This window comes from Mus caroli, unplaced genomic scaffold (assembly GCF_978045245.1).
Source record: "Mus caroli unplaced genomic scaffold, Mus_caroli_1 scaffold_5, whole genome shotgun sequence".
NCBI lineage: Eukaryota > Metazoa > Chordata > Mammalia > Rodentia > Muridae > Mus > Mus caroli.
Window position 1 is genome coordinate 41,817,962 of NW_028227260.1, and position 25,659 is coordinate 41,843,620.

At 38.4% G+C, this 25,659-nt stretch overlaps 1 non-coding gene across 1 annotated transcript; it reads right to left on the reverse strand.

Annotated features, from left to right (window-relative positions):
• Positions 1–963: 963 nt before the first annotated feature.
• Positions 964–1,071, reverse strand: LOC147004583 (U6 spliceosomal RNA). Its single transcript, XR_015047214.1, has one exon. It is a non-coding gene; the product is annotated as a U6 spliceosomal RNA (small nuclear RNA).
• Positions 1,072–25,659: the final 24,588 nt, after the last annotated feature.

The window sequence follows — 25,659 nt, forward strand, 5'->3', positions numbered from 1 at the left end:
TTGAAGGAACAGAGGAGGATTACAATCCCATAGGAACAACAGGAGGAAAGTAGAGATCCTAGTCTAGTCCCTGATTTTAGTGGGATTGCTTCAAGTTTCTCTACATTTAGTTTGATGTTGGTTATTGGTTTGCTGTATATTGTTTTTATTATGTTTAGCTATGGACTTTGAATTCCTGATTTCTCCAATACTTTGTTTGTTTGTTTGGTTGGTTGGGTTTTTTTTTTTTAATTAGGTATTTTCTTCATTTACATTTCCAATGCTATCCCAAAAGTCCCCCACACCCTCCCCCCCCCAATCCCCTACCCACGCACTCCCACTTCTTGGTCCTGGTGTTCCCCTGTACTGAGGCATATAAAGTTTGCAAGACCAATGGGACTCTCTTTCCACTGATGGCTGACTAGGCCATCTTCTGATACATCTGCAGCTAGAAACAGGAGCTCCATGGGGTACTGGTTAGTTCATATTGTTGTTCCATCTATAGGGTTGCAGATCCCTTTAGCTCCTTGGGTACTTTCTCTAGCTCCTCCATTGGGGGCCCTGTGATCCATCCAATAGCTGACTGTGAGCATCCACTTCTGTGTTTGCTAGGCCCCGGCATAGCCTCACAAGAGACAGCTATATCTGGGTCCTTTCAGCAAAATCTTGCTAGTGTATGCAATGTTGTCAGTGTTTGGAGGCTGATTATGGGATGGATCCCCAGATATGGCAGTCTCTAGATGGTCCATCCTTTCGTCTCAGCTCCAAACTTTGTCTCTGTAACTCCTTCCATGAGTGTTTTGTTCCCAATTCTATGAGGGGGCAAAGTGTCCACACTTTGGTCTTCGTTCTTCTTGAGTTTCATGTGTTTTGCAAATTGTATCTTATATCTTGGGTATTCAAAGTTTCTGGGCTAACATCCACTTATCAGTGAGTACATATCCCGTGAGTTCTTTTGTGATTGGGTTACCTCACTCAGGATGAAAAAATATGGAATGTTTCACAAATTTGCGTGTCATTCTTGCGCAGGGGCCATGCTAATCTTCTCTGTATCGTTCCAATTTTTAGTATATGTGCTGCTGAAGTGAGCACTCTCCAGTACTTTTAAATTGAAAGGGTGTTGTATTTTGTCAAAGGCTTTTTAATGAGATTATCATGTGGTTTTTCTTTTCTTTGAGTTTGTTTATTTGGTGAATTATGTTGATGGATTTCTATATATCAAATCATCTCTGCATCCCTGGAATGAAACTTACTTGATCATGGTGAATGATCATTTTGATATGTTCTTAGATTTGGTTTGTGAGTTTTTTTTTTTTTCTTTTTTTGATACAGGGTTTCTCTGTATAGCCCTGGCTGTCCTGGAACTCACTCTGTAGACCAGGCTGGCCTTGAACTCAGAAATCTGCCTGCCTCTGCCTCCCGAGCGCTGGGATTAAAGGTGTGTGCCACCAAGCCTGGCAGTTTGTGAGAATTTTACTGAGCATTTTTGCGTCAATATTCATGAGGGAAATTGGTCTGAAGTTCTTTTTTTGTTGGGCCTTTATGTGGTTTAGGCATCAGAATAATTGTGGCTTCACAATAATTGTGGCTTCATTGGGTAGTGTTTCTTTTGTTTCTAGTTTACAGAATAGTTTGAGAAATATTGGTAGTAGATCTTCTTTGAAGGTCTCATAGAATTCTGCACTAAAACCATCTGCTTCTGGGCTTCTGGTTAGGACACTTTCAATGAGTACTTATATTTCTTTAGGGGTTATGGGACAGTTTAGATGGTCTATCTGATCCTGATTTAACTTTAGTACTTGGTATCTGTCTAGAAAATTTTCTATTTCACCCAGATTTTCCAGTTTTATTGAGTATAGACTTTTGTAGCATGACCTAATCATTTTTAAAGTTCTTCAGTTTCTGTTGCTATGTCTCCCTTTTTCATTTCTGATCTTGTTAATTTGTATACTGTCCCTGTGCCATCTAGTTAGTCTGCCTAAATGTTTATCTATCTTTTCAATTTTCTCAAAGAACCAGCTCTTTGATTCTTTGTATAGTACTCTTTGTTTCTACTTGGTTGATTTCAGCCCTGTGTTGGATTATTTTCTGCCTCTTGGGTGTATTTGCTTTTTTGTTCTAGAGCTTTCAGACATGCTTTTAAGCTGCTAGTGTATGTTCTTTCCCATTTTTTATGAAGTCACTCAGAGCTATGTTGTTTCTTCTTAGCACTGCTTTCATTGTGTACCACAAGTTTGGGTATGTTGTGCTTTCATTTTCACTAGATTCTAAAAAGTCTTTAATTTCTTCATTTCTTCCCTGACCAGGTTATCATTGAGTAGAGAGTTGTTCAGCTTTCATGTGTATATGGGTTTTCTTTTGTTTTTGTTGTTGAAGACCAGCCTTAATCCTTGATGATCTGATAGTATGCATGGGATTATTTAAATGTTCTTGTATCGGTTGAGGCTTGTTTTTTGTCCAATTATATGTTCAGTTTTGGAGAAGGTACCATAAGGTGCAGTTGCAAACATCCAACTAAGCACTGGGACCCCAATGGAGGAATTTAGGGGAAGGACAGAAGGAACTGAAGGGATTAGTAGCTCCACAGAAAGAACAACAATATCAACCAAACAGACCCCCTTCAAAGTCCCCAGAGGACTAAATCACCAACCAAAGAGTACACATGGAGGGACTCGTGGCTCCAGCTACATATGTACCAGATGATGGCCTTGTCAGTCATCGATGGCAGGGGAGTCCCATGGTCCTGTGGAGACTCAATGACCCAGCATAGGGGAATACTAGGGTGCTGCAGAGGGAGAGGATAGGTGGTTGTGGGAGAACTCTCATAGAAGTAGGGGAGATGGGAGAGAGGATAGTGGAGTTAACTTGGAAGGAGTATAACATCTGAAATATAAATAAAGAAAATAACCAATAACATTTTTAAAAAAGGAACAACAGTGTCAACTAACCAGGACCCTTCAGTGCTCTGAGAGACTAAGCCATCAATCAAAAACTATACATGGGCCCATTGTTTTCTTCTAAATATCTTAATTTTGATTGCAGAGACCCATGTGTGTGTTAGGTAATGTTAGGTAAGATCTCTAGCACTGCTCTATAGTCTTAGCCCACTCATCTAAAATTACATTCATCTAAAGTTACATACAGGTGTTGGGTGACTTTTAAAACATTTTTATTAGTTACTTGAGGATTTTTGCATGTTTTGATCATATTCACCCTGACTTTCCTAGCTCTTTCCAGATACAACTGCCTTTCCTATACACATCACTTTGTACATTAAAAAAAAAAAAAGACAGTATTTCCAATTTGTGCTGTTCAAATATTCTTGGATGTTTGGCCTTCCATTAGAGCATGATCAACTTACTAGGGACTACTCTATTAGAAAAAAAGTGGTTTCCCCCCCCCTCAATTCCAATAGCTCTCTGGCTATAGGTGGGACTTTGTGTCCAACTTCCCTTTCTGTACTGGATTTTGCTCTATCTTGGGCTTGTATAGATCCTGTGCATGCTGTACTAACATAACCAGTGTGATTTCATATGTGCACCTCCCCTGCTGGATGCAGAAGACACTGTTTCTGTGTACTCATTTATAGTCTCTCCATCTTCTTGCCACTATAATCACTAAGCCTTGGGAGGACCATGTGTGTTTTATATGTTCCATTTAGGGCTGAGCATTCCACAGTCTCTTATTCTCTGTACCTTGGTCCCTTGAGGTTAATTATAGCTTTGAGTTAAATTTTATAAGGTATAGAGTGAATATTTTTTGTTTTTGCATATAGGTATTTAACTATACCACTACAATTTATTGAAATATTTACCATATCTGTAGCTTTTCAATTGACAACGATATCACAGTTTTGTAAAATACTTCGCCTATTTATGTGTGTGTTTATTTCTGGACTCAGTTCTGTTACTTTCATGTATTTATCTAATTATCTTGACTTTCTGCACTACTCTGTTTTGCTTACTGCAATTTGAAATGGTCTAAAACCAGAAAATCTGCTGAGTCTTCGACAGAAAAATGTTCTGAGAGTTCTTGGTCTCTGTTTTTCTTCTATGTTTCATAGCTCTTCTTCCTTCCTTTTTTTCTAATTGGCTTGGTTTACTTCTTTAATTTTCTCTCTCCCTCCTTCCTTTTGTCATCTGTTTCTTTTTTCAAATTTCTCAGCTCTTATAATACCAGTCAAAAGAATTACAACTTGACAGCATAACTCCCCCTTTATACCACTTACATGTCCTAAAGAGCCTTGTAATTTCTGTTAAATAGAGACCATGCCATCTGCTTCTCATTCATTACTAACTTAATAGCACAATATGTGGCTCAGAAAATTTGTCTCAGAAAAGAATGAATAATAAACAGAATTAGTATATCTGTGAAGAGAGTGACTAGTTCTTCCAGAAATTTACTATTCGCCATGATTAATTTTAAAATAAGAATTAAATTAATTCTATATCAGTAGAGGGACTACTATAATACTACCTTCAAAGAATACAGTTATTTTTATATCCTTTTCCCCAGAGAAACTACAGGGATTAACTAAGAATATTCACTTATTTGAAATCAAAATATAAGAAAGTTCAATAGCATAATTATAGCATGATATGCCCAACTTCAGAAGGTCATATAGATAGCTTCTTTGACACAATAGCAAAATACATTAGTAGATTTCTCAGAATTCTCATCCCAGTAGAATATGAATATGTATATAAAAGCCATCAGTTTAATGTGAGAGCAAAGTCCATATTCTATAAAGACACAAGATTAACTTACCTAGTTCATGATGTACTTTCAAACAATGTATTTCAAAACTTATAGTTACATATCCTTCTTTAAACATCTCTCTCTTTTTTTTTTAAGATTTATTTATTGATTATACATTGTAGCTGTCTTCAGACACTCCAGAAGAGGGAGTCAGATCTCTTTATGGATGGTTGTGAGCCACCATGTGGTTGCTGGGATTTGAACTCCGGACCTTTGGAAGAGCAGTCAGGTGCTCTTACCCACTGAGCCATCTCATCAGCCCCAAAACAACTTTTTTTTTTTTTTTTTTTTTGGTTTTTCGAGACAGGGTTTCTCTGTGTAGCCCTGGCTGTCCTGGCACTCACTTTGTAGACCAGGCTGGCCTCGAACTCAGAAATCCGCCTGCCTCTGCCTCCGGAGTGCTAGGATTAAAGGCGTGCGCCACCACGCCTGGCCAACATCTCTTCTTACTTAACAGTGAATTTTGTTTTTTAATTTTCCCTTTTTAAAAATTGAAAAAAATGTTTTTCATATAATATATTCTGATAACTGTTTTCCCTCTTCCATCCCCTCCCAGATTCTCTCTCTCTACCTCCCCATTCATCTAACTCCATGCCATTTTTTCTCTCCATCTTTAGAAAACAAACAGGCAAATTAAAAACAAATACTTTTAAGATAAAAATTAAGGAAATATGAACTTTCATCTCCAACATTATTAATGAAATATAAATCAAACACTTGGTAAATTTATGTATGATCAGTTCATTAAGAAATATGGGGAGTCAATGGAGGACCTAGAGAAATTCCCAAGGAGCTGAAGGAGTCTGTAACCCTATAGGTGGAACAACAATATGAACTAACCACTATCCTCTGAGCTTGTGTCTGTAGCTGCATATGTAGCAGAAGATGGCCTAATCGGCCATCATTGTGAGGAGAGGCCCTTGGTCTTGCAAAGATTATATGCCTCAGTACAGGGGAATGCCAGGGCCAAGAAGTGGGAGTGGGTGGGTTGAGGAGTAGGGCAGTGGGAGTGTATAAGGGACTTTCAGTATAGCATTTGAATTGTAAATGAAGAAAATTTCTAATAAAAAATTGTTTAAGGCCAGAACAACTGCAGGAGACATCCTGGTTCCCAGACTCCACTGAGACTAGTCTGCACAGATGAGAGTGTGGACTACAGAAGGTAACAGCTTCTGGGACAGGTGGGAGCCACAGAACTTCTGAGGCAGCCCCCTTTTCAGGCTCCAGACATCCAGGAACCTTCCCTGTCAGAGGAGAGGTGTCTGCCCAGCCCGGGAGAGAATTGCCAGAGCATCTCCAGGAGAAATCTTGGTTCCCAGACTCCACCGAGACTAGTCTGCACAGATGAACATGTGGACTACAGAAGCTAACAGCTTCTGGGATAGGTCACATTTCTGGCCTTCATCTTCTGCCCGGAGGCAAGTCTGAAAGCCAGATATCAGTGTACCTTACCTGAAAGAGGAGAGCCTGTCTGCAGAGAGTGCTCTGACCACTGAAACTCAGAAGAGAGCTAGTCTCCCAGGTCTGCTGGTAGAGAATAACAGAATCACGAGAGGAATAAGCTCTAACCAGAGACAACTTTAACAACTGACTCCAGAGGTTACCAGATGGCGAAATGCAGACGTAAGAATCTTACTAACAGAAACCAAGACCACTCACCATCATCAGAACCCCAGCACTCCCACCTCAGCCACTCTAGGGCACCCCAACACACCCAAAAACTTAGACCCGGATTTAAAGGCATATCTCATGATGATGGTAGAAGACATCAAGAAGGTCTTTAATAGCTCACTTAAAGAAATACAAGAGAACACTGCTAAAGAGTTGCAAGTCCTTATAGAAAAACAGGAGAGTCACAAGTCCCTTCCAGTCCGCACCAGCACCAGAGCACCTTGGGTGCGGAGTCTGTGGATACCCCCAAGGTCCCCACAGGACCCCCCATGGGATCTTAAGACCTCTGGTGAGAGGAACACAACTTCTGCTCCAACCCAATCACGCGGGACCTGAGACTGCATTAATTAGGGAAGCAGAAAAACCGACCTGATCAGGGTCACAAGTCCCTTCTGGTCCATGCCAGCACTAGGGCACCTTGGGCACGGAGTCTGCGGACACCCCTAAGGTCCCCACAGGACCCCCACGGGATCTTAAGACCTCTGGTGAGTGGATCACAACTTCTGCGAGGAGGCAGGTTCGAACACCAGATATCTGGGCACCTTCCCTGCAAGAGGAGAGCTTGCCAGCAGAGAGTACTCTGAACACTGAAACTCAGGAAAGAGCTAGTCTCCCAGGTCTGCTGATGGAGGCTAACATAATCACCTGAGGAACAAGCTCTAACAAGAGACAACTATAACAACTAACTCCAGAGATTACCAGATGGCGAAAGGCAAACATAAGAATCTTACGAACAGAAACCAAGACCACTCACCATCATCAGAATGTAGCACTCCCACCCCACCCAGTCCTGGGCACCCCAACACGCCCGCAAAGATAGTCCCTGATTTAAAAGCATATCTCATGATGATGGTAGGGGACATCAAGAAGGACTTTAATAACTCACTTAAAGAAATACAGGAGAACACTGCTAAACAGGTAGAAGACCTTAAAGAGGAAGCACAAAAATCCCTTAAAGAATTGCAGGAAAACACGATCAAACAGGTGATGGAATTGAATAAAACCATCCAAAACCTAAAAGGGGAAGTAGACAAAATAAAGAAAACCCAAAGTGAGGCAACGCTGGAGATAGAAAACCTAGGAAAGAAATCTGGAACCATAGATGCAAGCATCAGCAACAGAATACAAGAGATGGAAGAGAGAATCTCAGGTGCAGAAGATTCCATAGAGACCATCGGCATAACAATCAAAGAAAATACAAAATGCAAAAAGATCCTAACTCAAAACACCCAGGAAATCCAGGACACAATGAGAAGACCCAAACTACGGATAATAGGAGTAGATGAGAATGAAGATTTTCAACTTAAAGGACCAGCAAATATCTTCAACAAAATTACAGAAGAAAATTTCCCAAACCTAAAGAAAGAGATGCCCATGAACATGTAAGAAGCCTACAGAACTCCAAATAGAGTGGACCAGAAAAGAAATTCCTCCAGACACATAATAATCAGAACAAAAAATGCACTAAATAAAGATAGAATATTAAAAGCAGTAAGGGAAAAAGGTCAAGTAACATATAAAGGCAGGCCTATTAGAATTACACCAGACTTTTCACCAGAGACTATGAAAGCCAGAAGATCCTTGACAGATGTTATACAGACACTAAGTGAACACAAATGCCAGCCCAGGCTACTATACCCAGCCAAACTCTCAATTACCATAGATGGAGAAACGAAAGTATTCCACGACAAAACCAAATTCACACATAATCTTTCTATGAATCCAGCCCTTCAAAGAATAATAACAGAAAAAAACCAATACAAGGACAGAAACCTCGCCCTAGAAAAAGCAAGAAAGAAATCCCTCAACAAACCGAAAAGAAGACAGACAAAAAAACAGAATGACAACTCTAACAACAAAAATAAAAGGAAGCAACAATTACTTTTCCCTAATATCTCTTAATACCAATGGACTCAATTCCCCCCCAAAAAGACAGAGACTAACAGACTGGCTACACAAACAGGACCCAACATTCTGCTGCTTACAGGAAACCCATCTCAGGGAAAAAGACAGACACTACCTCAGAGTGAAAGGCTGGAAAAAAAATTTCCAAGCAAATGGTCTGAAGAAAAGGCTGGAGTAGTCATTCTAATATTGAATAAAATCGACTTCCAACCCAAAGTTATCGAAAAAGACAAGGAGAGACACTATACTCATCAAAGTTAAAATCCTCCAAGAGGAACTCTCAATTCTGAATATCTGTGCTCAAAATGCAATGGCAGCCACATTCATTAAAGAAACTTTAGTAAAGCTCAAAGCACAAATTGCACCTCACAAAATAATAGTGGGAGACTTCAACACACCACTTTCTCCAATGGACAGAGCAGGGAAACAGAAACTAAACAGAGACACAGTGAAACTAACAGAAGTTATGAAACAAATGGACTTAACAGATATCTACAGAACATTTTATCCTAAAACAAAAGGATATACCTTCTTCTCAGCACCTCATGGTAACTTCTCCAAAACTGACCATATAATTGGTCACAAAACAAGCCTCGACAGATAAAAAACTATTGAAATAGTCCCATGCATCCTCTGAGATCACCATGGACAAAGGCTGATCTTCAATAACAAAATAAATAACAGAATGCCAACATTCAGGCGGAAACTGAACAACATCCTTGTCAATGATACCTTGGTCAAGGAAGGAATAAAGAAAGATATTAAGGACTTTTAGAGTTTAATGAAAATGAAGCCACAACATATCAAAACTTATGGGACACAATGAAAGCATTTCTAAGAGGAAAACTCATAGCTCTGAGTGCCTCCAAAAAGAAACTAGAGAGAGCACACATTAGCAGCTTGACAACACACCTAAAAGCACTAGAACAAAAGGAAGCAAATTCACCCAAGAGGAGTAGATGGCAGGAAATAATCAAACTCAGGGCTGAAATAAACCAAGTGGAAATAAGAAAAACTATTCAAAGAATCAACCAAACGAGGTGGTTCTTTGAGAAAATCGACAAGATAGATAAACCCTTAGCCAGAAACACTAGACGGCACAGGGAAAGCATCCTAATTAACAAAATCAGAAATGAAAAGGGAGACATAACAACAGATCCTGAAGAAATCCAAAACACCATCATATCCTTCTACAAAAGGCTGTACTCAACAAAACTGGAAAACCTGGATGAAATGGACAAATTTCTAGACAGATACCAGGTACCAAAATTAATTCAAGATCACGTAAATGATCTAAACAGTCCTATATCCCCTAAAGTAATAGAAGCAGTCATTAATAGTCTCCCAACCAAAAAAAGCCCAGGACCAGATGGGTTTAGTGCAGAGTTCTATCAGACCTTCAAAGAAGATCTAATTCTAGTTCTGCACAAACTATTCCACAAAATAGAAGCAGAAGGTATTCTACCCAACTCATTGTATGAAGCCACAATTACTCTGATACCTAAATCACAGAAAGACCCAACAAAGATAGAGAACTTCAGACCAATTTCCCTTATGAATATTGATGCAAAAATCCTCAATAAAGTTCTTGCTAACCGAATCCAAGAACACATCAAAACAATCATTCATCCTGACCAAGTAGTATTCATTCCAGGGATGCAGGGATGGTTCAATATACAGAAATCCATCAACGTAATCCATTATATAAACAAACTCAAAGACAAAAACCACATGATCGTCTCCTTAGATGGGGAGAAAGTATTTGACAAAATCCAACACCCATTCATGATCAAAGTCTTGGAAAATTTAGGAATTCAAGGCCCATACCTAAACATGATAAAAGCAATCTACAGCAAACCAGTAGCCAACATCAAAGTAAATGGTGAGAAGCTGGAAGCAATCCCACTAAAATCAGGGAATAGAAAAGGCTGTCCACTCTCTCCATACCTATTCAACATTGTACTTGAAGTCCTAGCCAGAGCAATTCGACAACAAAAGGAGATCAAGGCTATACAAATTGGAAAAGATGAAGTCAAAATACCACTTTTTGCAGATGATATGATAGTATATATAAGTGACCCTAAAACTTCCACCAGAGAACTCCTAAACCTGATAAACAGCTTCAGTGAAGTAGCTGGATATAAAATTAACTCAAATAAGTCAATGGCCTTTACACAAAGAATAAACGGGCTGAGAAAGAAATTAGGGAAACAACACCCTTCTCAATAGTCACAAATAATATAAAATATCTTGGCATGACTCTAACTAAGGAAGTGAAAGATCTGTGTGATAAGAACTTCAAGTCTCTGAAGAAAGACATTAAAGAAGATCTCAGAAGATGGAAAGATCTCCCATGCTCATGGATTGGCAGGATCAATATAGCAAAAATGTCTATCTTGCCAAAAGCAATCTACAGATTCAATGCAGTCCCCATCAAAATCACAACTCAATTCTTCAGCGAATTTGAAAGAGCAATCTGCAAATTCATCTGGAATAGAAAAAAACCTAGGGTAGCATAAACTCTGCTGAAGGATAAAAAAAACTTCAGGTGGAATCACCATGCCTGACCTAAAGCTGTATTATAGAGCAATTGTGATAAAAACTGCATGGTACTGACATATCGACAGACAAGTAGACCAGTGGAATTGAAGACCCAGAAATGAACCCACACACCTATGGTCACTTGATCTTTGACAAGGGAGCAAAAACCATCCAGTGGAAAAAAACAGCATTTTCAACAAATGGTGCTGGCACAACTGGTGGTTATCATGTAGAAGAATGCAAATTGATCCATTCTTATCTCCCTGTAGTAAGGTCAAATCTAAGTGGATTAAGGAACTCCACATAAAACCAGAGACACTGAAAATTATAGAGGAGAAAGTATGGAAAAGCCTTGAAGATATGGGTACAGGGGAAAAATTCCTGAATAGATCAGCAATGGCTTGTGCTGTAAGATCAAGAATTGACAAATGGGAACTCATAAAATTGCAAAGCTTCTGCAAAGCAAAAGACACCGTCAATAAGACAAACAGGCCACCAACAGATTGGGAAAGGATCTTTACCTATCCTAAATCAGATAGGGGACTAATATCCAATATATATAAAGAACTCAAGAAGGTGGACTCCAGAAAATCAAATAACCCCATTAAAAAATGGGGCTCAGTGCCAAACAAAGAATTCTTTCCTGAGTAATACCGAATGGCTGAGAAGTACCTGAAAAAAATGTTAAACATCCTTAATCATTAGGGAAATGCAAATCAAAATAACCCTGAGATTCCACCTCACACCAGTCAGAATGGCTAAGATCAAAAATTAAGGTGACAGCAGATGCTGGTGAGGATGTGGTGAAAGAGGAACACTCCTCCATTGTTCGTGGGATTGCAAGCTTGTACAATCCCTCTGGCAATCAGTTTGGAGGTTCCTCAGAAAATTGGACATAGTACTACGGGAGGATCCTGCAATACCTCTCCTGGGCATATATCCAGAAGATGTCCCAACCGGTAAGAAGGACACATGCTCCACTATGTTCATAGCAGCCTTATTTATAATAGCTAGAAATTGGAAAGAACCCAGATGCCCCTCAACAGAGGAATGGATACAGAAAATGTTGTACATTTACACAATGGAGTACTACTCATCTATTAAAAAGAATGAATTTATGAAATTCCTAGGCAATTGTATAGATCTGGAGGGCATCATCCTATGTGAAGTAACCCAATCAAAAAAGAACTCACACAATATGTACTCACTGATAAGTGGATATTAGTCCAGAAACTTAGAATACCCAAGATATAAGATACAATTTGCAAAACACAGGAAACTCAAAAAGAATGAAGACCAAAGTGTGGATACTTTGCCCCTTCTTAGAAATGGGAACAAAACACCCATGGAAGGAGTTACAGAGACAAAGTTTGGAGCTGAGATGAAAAGATGGACCATCTAGAAACTCTCATATCTGAGGATCCATCTCATAATCAGCCTCCAAACGCTGACATCATTGCATACACTAGCAAGATTTTGCTGAAAGGACCCAGATATAGCTGTCTCTTGTGAGACTATGCCGGGGCCTAGCAAACACAGAAGTGGATGTTCACAGTCAGCTACTGGATGGATCACAGGGCCTGCAATGTAGCAGCTAGACAAAGTAACCAAGGAGCTAAAGGGATCTGCAACCCTATAGGTTGAACAACAATATGAACTAACCAGTACCCCCGGAGCTTGTGTCTCTAGCTGCATATGTATCAGAAGATGTCCTAGTCAGCCATCAGTGGAAAGAGAGTCCCATTGGTCGTGCAAATTTTAAATGCCTCAGTACAGGGGAATTCCAGGGCCAAGAATTGGGAGTGGGTAGGTGGGGGAGTGGGTGGGGGAGCCTGTGGGGGACTTTTGTGATAGCATTGGGAATGTAAATGAAATAAATACATAATAAAAAAATAAATAAAAATTTAAAAAAATTGTTTAAATGAAAAAAAAAAAAGAAAGAAATATAGGGAGTGCCAGATAACAAGCTAAGAAATGAAAGCATACCCCTGGGGTAATTCAAGGCTGTGGTTTTGTCATTAATGTTTTAAATGACCACCTCCAGTCAACCAAATCAAGTGTTCATTTCTGTTTCGTGGAGTTGACCCTGTGTACTTTCTCGGTAACTTGGGACCAACTTAGAGGATAGCTACTGCTCTTGGTCATATTTGGCTCATTTTTCAGTTTAACTGTAGCAAAACATGTCAAGTCAATTATATTCTTGCAAAACCTCTCATTGTCCAACCCTTGATTTTTCCCACTCTTTTCCTGCTAATGCTGGTAAGTTTAGGGTACCAATTTTTTTACCTCATCAGTTCTAAAGCCTTTAAGCCCACTTCACTCTACCTGCTTGTTCCAAGGACACATTTTGTGCAAAATTTAATATATAGTATTTGTTTTGATAAAAGCCCATTGTGATTCTCTCGTATCTGTAAACTGTTGACGCTTAGTGGAAAACTGCTCTGAACTAGGAAGTTTAGCTGAAGGATGTTTGAGAATTCTCTCATGTGAAGTTCTTTGTCTTTCTTGTAAAATAGATGACTGTTTTCTCTCCCCAATTCCATTCACACATCCTTCAATAATCCAATCCAAAAGTAAGGCCCTTCATGTTATATCTTACTACATGTTAACCAACCAAGCTCATTTTTAGTCACCAGTGTATCTCAATTTTGCCTTTATGTGGTACTTAGCATATGATGTAACAATGGATTACTTCTGCCTCCTTCAAGTAGGAATCTCCTTGAGTTTTGCTTTTGTATTTTCTGTATTTCTTATACATTCCTTGGATAATATCATCTATACTCACGATTTCAACTTTACCTGTATGCTTGTCACTATAATATATATAGACTACATTTCTCTTCGGAAACTCAGATCCATAGTTCCAGCTCTAGACTAAATACCTTCACTTGATTAATAAATATAACACTTTTCTCAACATTCAAAGCTAACCTTCATTTCCTTTTGTATTCCCAACTCTTATCCCAAACCTATTCTACCTCTTTTGTTTTAGAAAATGACTCCCAGCTGGACAGTGGTGACACACGCCTTTAATCCCAGCACTTGGGAGGCAAAGGCAGGCAGATTTCTGAGTTCGAGGCCAGCCTAGTCTACATAGTGAGTTCCAGGACAGCCAGGGCTGCTCAGAGAAACCCTGTCTGGAAAAACAAAAAACAAAAAGCAACAAACAAACAAACAAAAACCAAAAAGAAAGAAAGAAAGAAAGAAGGAAGGAAAGAAAGAAAGAAAGAAAGAAAGAAAGAAAGAAAGAAAGAAAGAAAGAAAGAAAGAAAGAAAGAAAATGACTCACTTATTCATTCAGTTGTTGAAATCATAGACAGAGTAGTCATTCTATATTCCTTTTTATATTCTTTCCATTATTCAAAGCTGTCAGTTCCTCTGGGATATATCCTAGATTTCTATTGTCTACCTTCTCCCTAATATTGTTTTATATAAATCCTAGTTTATTGAAAAATATGGCAGTTCATGAAAGAACTAACATTAAATAAGGGCAAGAGGCAAATAATTATATGTATTGATTCTTCCAAAAATTATTCATGTTTTTCCATATCTCAAGATAATGATTATTGACATGGAAGTAGAGAGTATTATTGCTAAACTCATATCAGAGTAAGTATATAATATGAAGAAAATTCAATAAATCAATAAATGACAGTGTTACTGGAAACACAGGGGTAGAGAAACAGATTTAAAATGTCTTAAAGACACAATCAGAAAAATTCCGAATGTGACAAGGAAAATGAGGTTAAGTGGACTATTTAGATTATTACAGACAAATAATACTACGTGCTCATTTTATTTGACCCTAATCAAATAAGCAAGAATATTTTTAAGACACTTGAGAAATTTAAAATATAGGATGGTTCACAAGTATTAATTATTACGATAAACATATTTATTTGGTTTGTTTTTCCGAAACAAGTTCTAATGTAGTTCAATTGGCTGCAAATTTGAGTCTGGCTGGCCTGGGACATCTGGGACATTTTTATATCTTGGATGCTAAGATTAGAATCTGGTACCACCATTCCTTGATCAGGGTTAGTTTTTAAAAGTATCATCTACTAGAGATTCTTACAGAAAGGAAGGTTTTTGCTATAAAGAAAGGCATCAACAAGTCAAACCTTATACAAATGAATTTTTTTCAAGTAAGAAGCCAGATTCTAGCTCCAGCAGGCAGCATACTTTGTGGTTTTGAATTTATCAAGAAAGGTACAGGAGTAAAGGTATTGTGTGGCATGGAAATCTGTGCATGGAGGGTGGCCTTGTTGTAAGGGTTGTGTCACTAAGGATGGGCTTTGAGGTCTCAAAATCTCATACCAGGCCCAGTCCTTGCTCTTTCTCTCTGTTGCCAAGTCCAATACCATGCCTGTCTCTTTGCTACTATGTTTCTTACTATGAAAGTCATGGACTTAACCTCTGAAACTGTAAACAAGCTCCCAGTTAAATGCTTTCTTTTATAAGTTGCCTTGTTCAAGGTATCTCTTCACAGAAATAGAACAGTGACTAAGATGGGGTACAACAGGGACTTTGGACTATATTACACTGCATTGTCCAGATCACCTTCACAAACATTAATATTAATGATATAAGCCCGACTTCATTATTGGAGTCCTGTACTTTGGTCGCCATGTCTAGATATGCAGTAGAATATTGGGTAGGTAACTGTCCTACTATGAAAGCCTCAAACTTGAATGGGTTCTCATATATAAAAAATAACTTTATATAATTATCCACATGGTTCATAATCAGAGAAAAGTTATGTCTGGTAAGATCCTATATTGGAAATGACTCCACAGCCTCTGCCTGAACTACTCTGGGGTACACGAAACAAATACTTATTCCTTATTTCCATTTGTACTGAATACTTGCATGCCTCTAGTAATTGACCAAACTGGGATGGGGAAAGGAACGGAGAAAGGCCAGCTGCAGGACACATGTACAGAAATGTAGAGTTAAGAGGTCCCAGCTCTGCTCTGCTACAGGGCTCGGGCCACTCAGGTCTCAGTCATGTGACTTAAAAAATATATATATATATATAGTTTTGTTTTTCAAGACAGGGTTTCTCTGTGTAACCCTGGCTGCCCTGGAACTCACTTTGTAGACCAGGCTGGACTTGAACTCAGAAATCTGCCTGCCTCTGCCTCCCAAGTGCTGGGATTAAAGGTGTGTGCCACCACTGCCTGGCTGCATGAGACTCTTAATCACCCAGGTGTCACCGGCTTTGGAAGAGCTGAGATTGGAGTGGGGGCCCATAGACTACATCTATTCCCTGAGACGCCTGCAGGAGATTATATGGCCTGCTCTTTAGACGATTACCTGTTCCATTGCTCCCCATGGCAGATCCCGATGAAAAGAGGTGGCAGTTCATGGTTTTAAGACATTTGTTGTCATGGCAGAAAGTAGATGAATAAAACTGTACTCCAGTTCTCAGGGCGGGCCTGGGGTTAAATACCTTTTGCAGGGAGGAGTGTCTGGGAAGGGGAGTTTATTGGCTAAGCCTCCAGGCCTTTAGGTACCTCATCAAAATTGAGATCTGTCTTGAGGCTATGTGACCTGTGGTCATGTCCTCTACCTGTGGAGGGGCTTGGGGCATTGTCCTTATGTGGCTGATGGTCAGAAATCTATGGAGTACTACCATCTTGTGTCAGGGGTCTAGTGTCTAGTGTCTGGGAACCAGGAAAAACGCCTGCCGTTCCTCAGGGTCACCAAGGGTTTCCAACCTTAGCTCAACCAGGAACCAGGCTGACTTTTATGATCCTCAAACAGAAAAGCTGGGATCAGGCAGGATATGCTTGATCTGTTTGAGGAGCTACCACTATCTGGAAGCTCAGCATGCTTACTATATTATATACAGTTGAACAGGGAGACAGAGTTAGTGCATACATCTGAACAAGAAAGCAATATTATTACATACAGAAAGAAGGAGGCAGAGACAGCTGGACAGGCTTAGCTAATTTCAGTAGGAGCAGTATCTGCAAGGGAGGAGTCTTTGGGCTATAAACATGCAGTAGCAGAAAGTTATGGTCAAGTTAGAAGACAGGAAGGTTTTGCCATCCCTCTGAGCCACACCCAGGGAAGTCTTTTTCTCTGCCATGGGGCTGAGACACTGGGGTCCCTGACATGGCCATGGCCATGTTAATACACATTTACTCAAGACTTCATTTGCTTGCTAGGTAGTACATAATTTTTTCCCCTGTGGCAAATGTTAGCCATGAGTTGTAAAAACTTTTTTTAAAAAAGTTTTGATTTCTAGTGAACTAATGAATTTGAGTTTATGCTAACACCTGTAAGGTAAATAAGAAAGAAAAAGAGGAAGACATTTCATCAAAGAAAAGAATGACTAAATATATGAAAAAAATATTTAATAATACTAGTCAGTTAGAGAGTGCAGGACAAACCACAATGATGTATACTTGCCTATGAGATTCTGAGTAACATTAAAAAGATTGATCATAGCAAGTAAGGCAAGAACTTGGGGGAGTCAAGCTATTGATATGAAAATTAGTTTGACAAATTTCTTAAGATAGAAATATGATCAGCATAAAATCAAACAATTCTGTCTGTATGGACTTACCAATGAGAAATAAAGTCTGTGCTAATGCAAAAACGTATATATTACTGTCTATAATAAATAGATTTATTTATGATAGCATAAAACTGGGAAAAACTCAAATATATCTTGCAGTCCTTCAATTTACTATCATCTAGCACCCCAACTGAAAGAAATGTGGATCCACAGAATGTGAATGAATCTCAAAACAAGTATGTTAAGTGAAAGAAGTCAGACCAAAAGCAAATTGTATGTAAGCTTACACCAATTTAAAACTATAGAAATGCAGCCGGGTGGGGGTGGTGGTGGCGGCGCACGCCTTTAATCCCAGCACTTGGGAGGCAGAGGCAGGCAGATTTCTGAGTTTGAGGCTATCCTGGTCTACAAAGTGAGTTCCAGGACAGCTAGGGTTACACAGAGAAACCCTGTCTCAAAAAACAAAATACAAAAACAAACAAACAAACAAACAAAACTATAGAAATGTAAGTAAATCTGAAGGAATCAGTAAATTCCAGAGAAAGGCAATGGTTCAGGGTAAGACAGGATGGTCAATAAAGGTATTTTTCCAGGATCTGGAGATAAAACTCAGTGGCAGAATGCTAGCCTTGGCTATGTAAGGCCCAAGGTTCAATCTAACCACCTAACAAGAATGAGAAAAAGCAGCAAAACAGATAGCATGGAAACATGTGGCAATGAATTTCTTTATTACTTTGATCTTGGTGGTCATTTCAGGGGTATATACATACTTTAAGGCATTATTTTTTAAAGTATGTGCAATTCACCATATTTCCAATTATGTCAAAATGTAAAACAGTAAATTATATATATACACATATATGTATGTGTATATATGAGTACATAAATGTATACAAATATGTATATATATATTTATGGTATTTACTATATGTGTGTGTGTGTGTGTGTGTGTGTGTGTGTGTGTGTGAGACTCAATTCCAAATTCTCACTGGTGTTCCTAGCAATAAAACTTCATTTCTTTTTCAAGCAACAAAGTTTCCAGGAAGTGAACAAGGTACAGAATGGCTGGACAATAAGACTAGAATTGCATCCTGCACTAAGAACCAGGTAGTAGAGAGTTTAAAAGAAAAAAAAAAATAACAAAACACAATAAGGCAAAGAAACTATGAGGAATATTCGAAAGGTTTGCTAGATGAAACATTGTTGACCAGACACTCATTATTTTTGTTGCTGGATGATAGGTACATAGATTTTTTTATTACAAAAATGTCTTATTAACATATGAGACATTAGCTTATACAGAAATAACACTCAAATTATTTGAAAGTGTTTGTGTACTGTGAGTGAAAATGAAGGAAATGGAAGAAAGGAACAGCTATTGTTTACTCCTTAAATTTGTACCCTGTTTGTGTTATTGCTTAACTAAAAATACAAAAGAAGGCTTCATAAGCAAACACCAGACTCATAATTATGTTCTTAAGTTGTATAATTCAGTTAATGATTAATGCAATACATTTAGCCATTTTCATAATTGCTCACTTTTTAAAAACTGAAGTATAAAAATGTTCAGACTTATTATAACTTTTTCAGTTTGTGTTAAATAAAGGATTTCTAAATTTGGAAATTATAAGTACTCAGATATTTGAAAGCCATTAAGTTTTTATTTTAGAATATATAATTTTGATAAAGCATTATGAGTTCAAAAGCCTTGTTGACAAGCTACTTATACATATTATGTGTCAAATATCTTGTGCTTCTATTTTAGAGACATTTTTATTATATGAAACATAGCTATTATTCCTATTTGCATAATTAAAAGAAAATATCTAGAATAGGAGAGAATTCAGGACAAGAAGAATAAAATGTCTTCCTTTCTCTTCTCTTTATCTTTTTATTTTTGAGGAATCCTTTTCATCAACATGAGGATTTATTTTCCTGTATTTTAAAGTTTATAAATTTGAGAAGATTCAGTTGATGAAAATGGTACCCTACTCAAGCTCAGTGAAAAATTGATTTCTAATAACTAAAAAACAAAGAACATAGGGTTTCCTATAGTAGATCAAATCAATGCATCTTCTATGGGATAGAAGCCTGTGCTTTGTCATCATCGAAACAACCTCAAAATAATATTTAAAAAACAGCTTCACTGTCCTAAAACATTCTTAATATATATCATCAGGATCTTTTATCACTGAATTTACCTAAAGCTTTCTTTGACTCAGTTTAATAGAGGCTGTATAACAGAGTACTCAGGGCACAAACTGCAAAAAATGAGTTGTAATTGTGGATCTTGAAGAACTAACGTTTTGGGTGTTTGTCTCATCATCTATAACATCTAGAAAATGAAAGTAGCTCCTTCACAAGTTCACTGTGCATATTCAATGAGAATTTTTTTATAAATCGCTTAGCATAGAGCCTGTCACTCAATCCACAGCATGTATGCCTTTGGATTATGTGTTTTCAGCCTACATATTTTCTAAGTGTTTATAATTAATAATGTCAAAGCCCCATTCCATTAAAACAGTGATGAATCTCAAAGGGAAGTATAGTCACCAACTACATGGTGTGTCTTTTTTTGTTTTTTGTTTTTATTAGATATTTTCTTCATTTACCATCAAATGCTTTTGCTTTTCCGAGGCAGGGTTTCTCTGTGTAGCCCTGGCTGTCCTGTCATTCACTCTATAGACCAGGCTGGCCTTGAACTCAGAAATCAGCCTTCCTCTGCCTCCTAAGTGCTGGAATTAAAGGCATGCACCACCACTGCCCCAGGCAACCACATGGCTTTAGATTATGATTAAGGGAGGAAAGCAGGGGTGGGGGTGGAGGAGAGGTTAGGGGAAGCAGATAGGGAGGGAGAGAGGTAGAAGGAGAGAGAGGGAAGGAGAAAGTGTGTGTGCGTGTGAGTGTGTGTGTGTGTGTGAGAGAGAGAGAGAGAGAGAGAGAGAGAGATGGTATTTTTATGGGTCTGAAATCAGAATGAAGGATAACTGGAACTCAGTGCTTTGCGGGGACTGTGCTGGTTGGAGGGGGAGATGAACTTGAGCAGGTAGTAATTATGAAAAGTTAAAGTATAACATTCATTAAAAGAATAATTATTCCATTCTAGCTTGGCTAAATATGTGCTTGTCTTCCTGGGATAGCCCCACCTACCATTCTGAGGGGTGTTTTCTTGACCAGGACCTTAGCACCCCCCTATTAACTCTTTTGTTTGTTTAATTGTTTTGTTTGTTTGTTTGCTTATGAGACAGGGTTTCTCTGTGTATCCAATTAACTCTTATGGAAGGAGATGATTCTATTCTTCACCTAGAAGTAGTCTACTATTTTATTTTAAGATTTTTCTTATTATTTTAAGTTATGTGTACATGTGTGCATCTGTGCATGGGTATTTACACATGAATGCAGGTGGCTGAGTATGCCAGATCCCCAAGAACTGGAGCTGCAACTAGAGATGGTTCTGATCTGCCCTGAGTGTGTGTTTGGAATTGAACTCAGGTCCTTTGGAAGAGCACCAAGTGTTTTTATCCATAGAGCACAGAGCCAGCCCTCCAGCCCTCCAGCTTCCTAGGTTCCAATCTCTACAATAACACTACCATTAAAATACCACCTCTTCACTGACTTTGGATAAAATTTTGATTTCCTCAGGCTGGGTGCTTTTGTTCAGTTAGGTTTAATAGGTTTAATGAAGAATCTAAAGCTAATTTGGATTCTCTGTATAGCAAAGTCACTGAACAGAAGGAGCATAACTCCCTCAAGCTTTGGTTAGAGAAGCTGTTTAGTGCAGTTTCTCAAACAGGCCTAACAGTCAAAAAAATCACCTGCATCGTTTGTCAAACAAGTAGATTCTGGAACTTGGTACATTTTGAATGAGGTTCAGGAATGTGAAGGTTTAATGAGCACCCAAGGGATTCCTAAGTGCTCACAGGTTTGAAAACTACTGGTGAGGTTAGGAGCCCAGACTTTGGAATGGTACTGTATATCAGTTCAGATTCAAGCTTTACCCCTTAGGGATAGGTGATCACAGAATTAATTAACCACCTTCAACCTCTGTGTCTATCTCCATAAAATGTTGTCTGATGATAAAATAAATTAATGTATTTAAGACATGTGTCTCACAACAGACATTGGAAATATGAGTTGGCATTATTATAATGTACCATTACTTTTAATTTATTTAAACTCACACAAGGATCTTCAATCTCCTGAGCAAGGTTCTATAATGGCCAATGGTGTCCTAGAATTTTTGGTAGGCAAATATGTGGCAAAGTCTCATTATATAGTCCTACCTGAACCATAGCCTGTAAGCCACTTTAATAAAATCCTTTTCTCTCCCCCCCCCCCCCAGCTAGAACTTGATATGTAGACCAGGCTGAACTGAAACCAAGAGATCAGCCGGCCTCTGTCGTTTAGTGCTAGCATTAAATGTGTTAAGAAAAAAGTGTACACCATGGGGCTGGAGAGATGGCTCAGCAGTTAAAGGCACTGACTGCTCTTCTAGAAATCTTGAGTTCAATTCCCAGCAACCACATGCTGGCTCTCAACTATCTGTAATGGGATCCAGTGCCGCCTTCTGGTGTGTCTGAAGACAGCTACAGTATCTCTCTCTCTCTCTCTCTCTCCTCTCTCTCTCTCTCTCTCTCTCTCTCTCTCTCTCTCTCTCTCTCTCTCTAAATCTTTTTGTTTTTTAAATGTGTACATGCCAGGCTATTATTCTAGAACTTTTTGCTTGCTCTCTGACATGAAAGAAGTTAGCTTTGTTATTATGGTTAGCTAGTGTGGGTCACCTTTATTTTTGTAATCACTGTGTTTTATTATGTAAATTATTTTATTATGTAAATTTGTAATCAAACTGTCTAAGGATCCTAATTCAGAGTCTCCACTGTTGATGCTGGATATAACTTTTGCCTAGTAAGAGCATTTTTCTCCCAGTGCAAGATCTTCAGACATTAGCCTCTGAGTTCTAACTTGAAAACACCCAGTAGCACTGCACTTTGAGTTACAGTTCCAGAAAATCTTCAGAAGATCTTTAGTGATTTATCTGTTAGCTAAAAGGGAATACAAAAATGAACAGACGGAGGAAGACAAAATAAAGAAAAAGTCAAAGCCACATACTGACAATAACAAGAAAACTGCTATTAGAAAGATACAGACAGATGGACAGTGCCACATAGAGGTAGGAAGGAGGTGTGTTGTTGAAGAGAGAAAAACAAAGTTGGGAAGAACAGACTGAAATCCAGGGAGAGCTCAACAAGGAATGTATACAGTACAGTCAGACAGAGAAAGAAACAGCCATGTACTGGGATGAAAGCTTCTCTTGTTATGTAGACAACCAGGTTTTGTGCAGGGAATTTCCCAAGTAGTTGACGGAAGAAAAATCAATTCATTTCAAACAATTTTAAAGAAATTGCTATGGAAAAGGCATTGGGAAATAGAAGGGGACTAAGAATACGATGAGGCAGAGTGTGATAAGTACCATTGAAAGTAAATGTACTTTTTAGTCCCTTGAAGGGGGCGGGGGATATTCAGGTGAAGGATGATGTGGGAGCCTAAAAGATAAATAAAGATTTACAATTGGAAAAGCAGGGGATTTTTCCAATTATGGGAATGACTAGTAAGAACTTGGAACAAGAAAAGGAAAGAAGCCATAGATTCAGGTTAAAGTGCAGGCTAGTAAGCATGAGCATTGCAAGGGGGGACATTTGTCAACACATATGGTCAGGGCCTTCATCCCCTGTGCATGGTATCAGAGGATCTGAGAATAGTTCCCTAGAATCTATTTTCCCCAAACATCACAGGTCTATACAGTGTAGGAGTTCAAATATGGCCTTTGTTGTCACAACTGAAGAAGTTTGGAGTGCTGTGGACTAAGGGCGTAGATCTGATTAACTGTCGAGTCACTTTGGCTCATGCTCAGCAGACCAAAAAGGTCATGGTTTGAGTCTCAGCTGCTGAACTGTACTGACCTATTCTCACAGCCTATGCAAATAAGCCCAGATGACAGCTGGAGATGACGGTTAATTAATTAAATCTGGTTTTAGGTCATGTCACCAACAGGCAGATATACATTTTTTTTTTAATTTGGAGAATACAGTTGAAAATACAGTTTTCTTTTTTAGTTAAATATGGGTGAAAAGAATAGGAAAGATCTGCCTCATGACTATGTCTTTTGATTTCTCAAACTCTTTTTGTTGACTCTTGTCAAGCCTTAAGTAGATTCCTGTACAACAGTATCAGAACTCTTGAATTATTATTCATTGGTGAATTATGTTAGGAATGTCTTTGAAAGTCAAAAACAAGGTGTAAAATGCTGGTACTATTTGAAAAGGCATTTAGACTTTTTAAAAGTGAAGCAGAAATATTTTTCAGTGTTATTTGAAAAATGAGGGATATGTTTGTATTGTCATGGTATGTAGTTTGTGAAACCATCTCACAATTTTTTGGTAAGTGTTCTTCAGTTGCTCAAGGGAGGTCTGGTTTGCTTTTTCATTAACCGAGGAACCAGAGGTCACAGCTCCTGCTGATGGTAAAACAGAGTTTGAGATTTTACATGAACCGTGATTTTCTGTTGCTATTTAAGCCTTTGACTGTTAATTATTACTAAAAGTATAGTCTCTTTTTTCCAATTAACCAGATGGTAAATGTGTTAGTCTGCTTTCTGTCACTGTGGCAACATAGTTCATATACAAATAAATATCTTAAAAGGAAAAAAAATGTTAACTTTGGCTCACATGTTCTAGCGTTTCTGTCCATGGTCTCCTGGCCCTGTTGTTTGGGGACAGTGGGAAAGCAGAACATCATGGCAGGAAGCATGTGGTGGAACAAACTACTTATATCAAGGTAGCCAGGAAGGTAGAGCAAAAATCAGACCAGGGTTCCAATATATTCAAGGCTCTATCCCAAATGGCCTTTTTCCTTCAACTAGACCCAACCTTCAGAAGTTTCCAACTCTTTGTAATAGTATCATCATCTGAGTCCAGGGTTTTTAACATAGGAGCCTATAGAAGATATTGAAGATCCAAATCAGCTCATGAGGACAAGAAACTTGCCCTTGTCCTTGCCTTTCCCATATTCCTCTATCTAGCACATGATTGCATGTGTAGCAGGTTCTCACAAAGTTTTAATGTAAATGTCAGTAGGAAAGAAATGAAATGTGTTGCAACACATCCATCCCAGTAATGCATTATGGCAGACAAAGAGCAGTATGGAGTGGGAGATGATGCCAATTTGGCTTATCTATTCCAGTACTTCCAATTTTTATTATACACCCTTAAGGCTATATTTAGAGTTGATTATAATTGAGTCAAACTAAGAAAATTGGTATAACACATTTAAGAGCCGAGGGAAAGGACTCATCCTTTCCCTTTTGTCTATAGGCTCCAAAGCTTGAGTAATAGATTTGAATGAATCTCCTCACTTTCACATTTCTATGGCAATGAATGAATGAACACCTACTTTGATGCACATGACTTCAATTGAATTGTGTAGAAACATTAAGAATGAAGAGAAGCTGTCCTCTGTGTAGACCACAGGGTCTAGAATTGGAGTTCTGAGGAGGATTTGATACATAGTAACATTACATTTTAAAAAAAGACATTTCAGATTTTTGTTTTTTTATTAATATTTCCACTTTACTAACAAGGGTCACTGGTGAAAAGAAGGTAATTCTGACAATTCTGAAAAACATGAAACTTTTTTTTCCTATCCCTGCAATTATAAACAAGAAATTAAAATGCTGATCGGAGCCACTATTTGGGTGATAGAGAAATATATACTTTCTAGCTTCCTAAGGTCATTAAGGATCAGAAAGCACTGGGGAGATTGGGTAAAGTGCTTGCTACACACACATTACCTGAGTTCAGATCCCAGGCATCCATGTTAAAATGCTAGGCATGGTGATATGTGCCTGGAATCCTGGTCCTGGGAGGCAGAAAAAGGAAGATTCTAATGATGTGATGACAAGCAAGTCTAATCAATCAAGGAGTTGTAGGTTCATTGAGAAACCCGGTCTCAAAAATAAAGTAGAGAATGACAGGAGAACACATCTGTTGTTAACCTCTGGCCTTACTGAAACAGGCATACACATGGGAAGGATGTGCATTTACATACACACACATATACATATACATTTTTAAAAAGCATTATAAAAAGTAGTCCATGTACCTAATTATGTATTTCATAATTTTAAAATTTTCATTCATTGGAATATTTCTCAGAATTATTACCAAAAGTCTATTTGCATCTTAGATTCCAATTATTAGCTGACAAAATGCTCATTAAGTGAA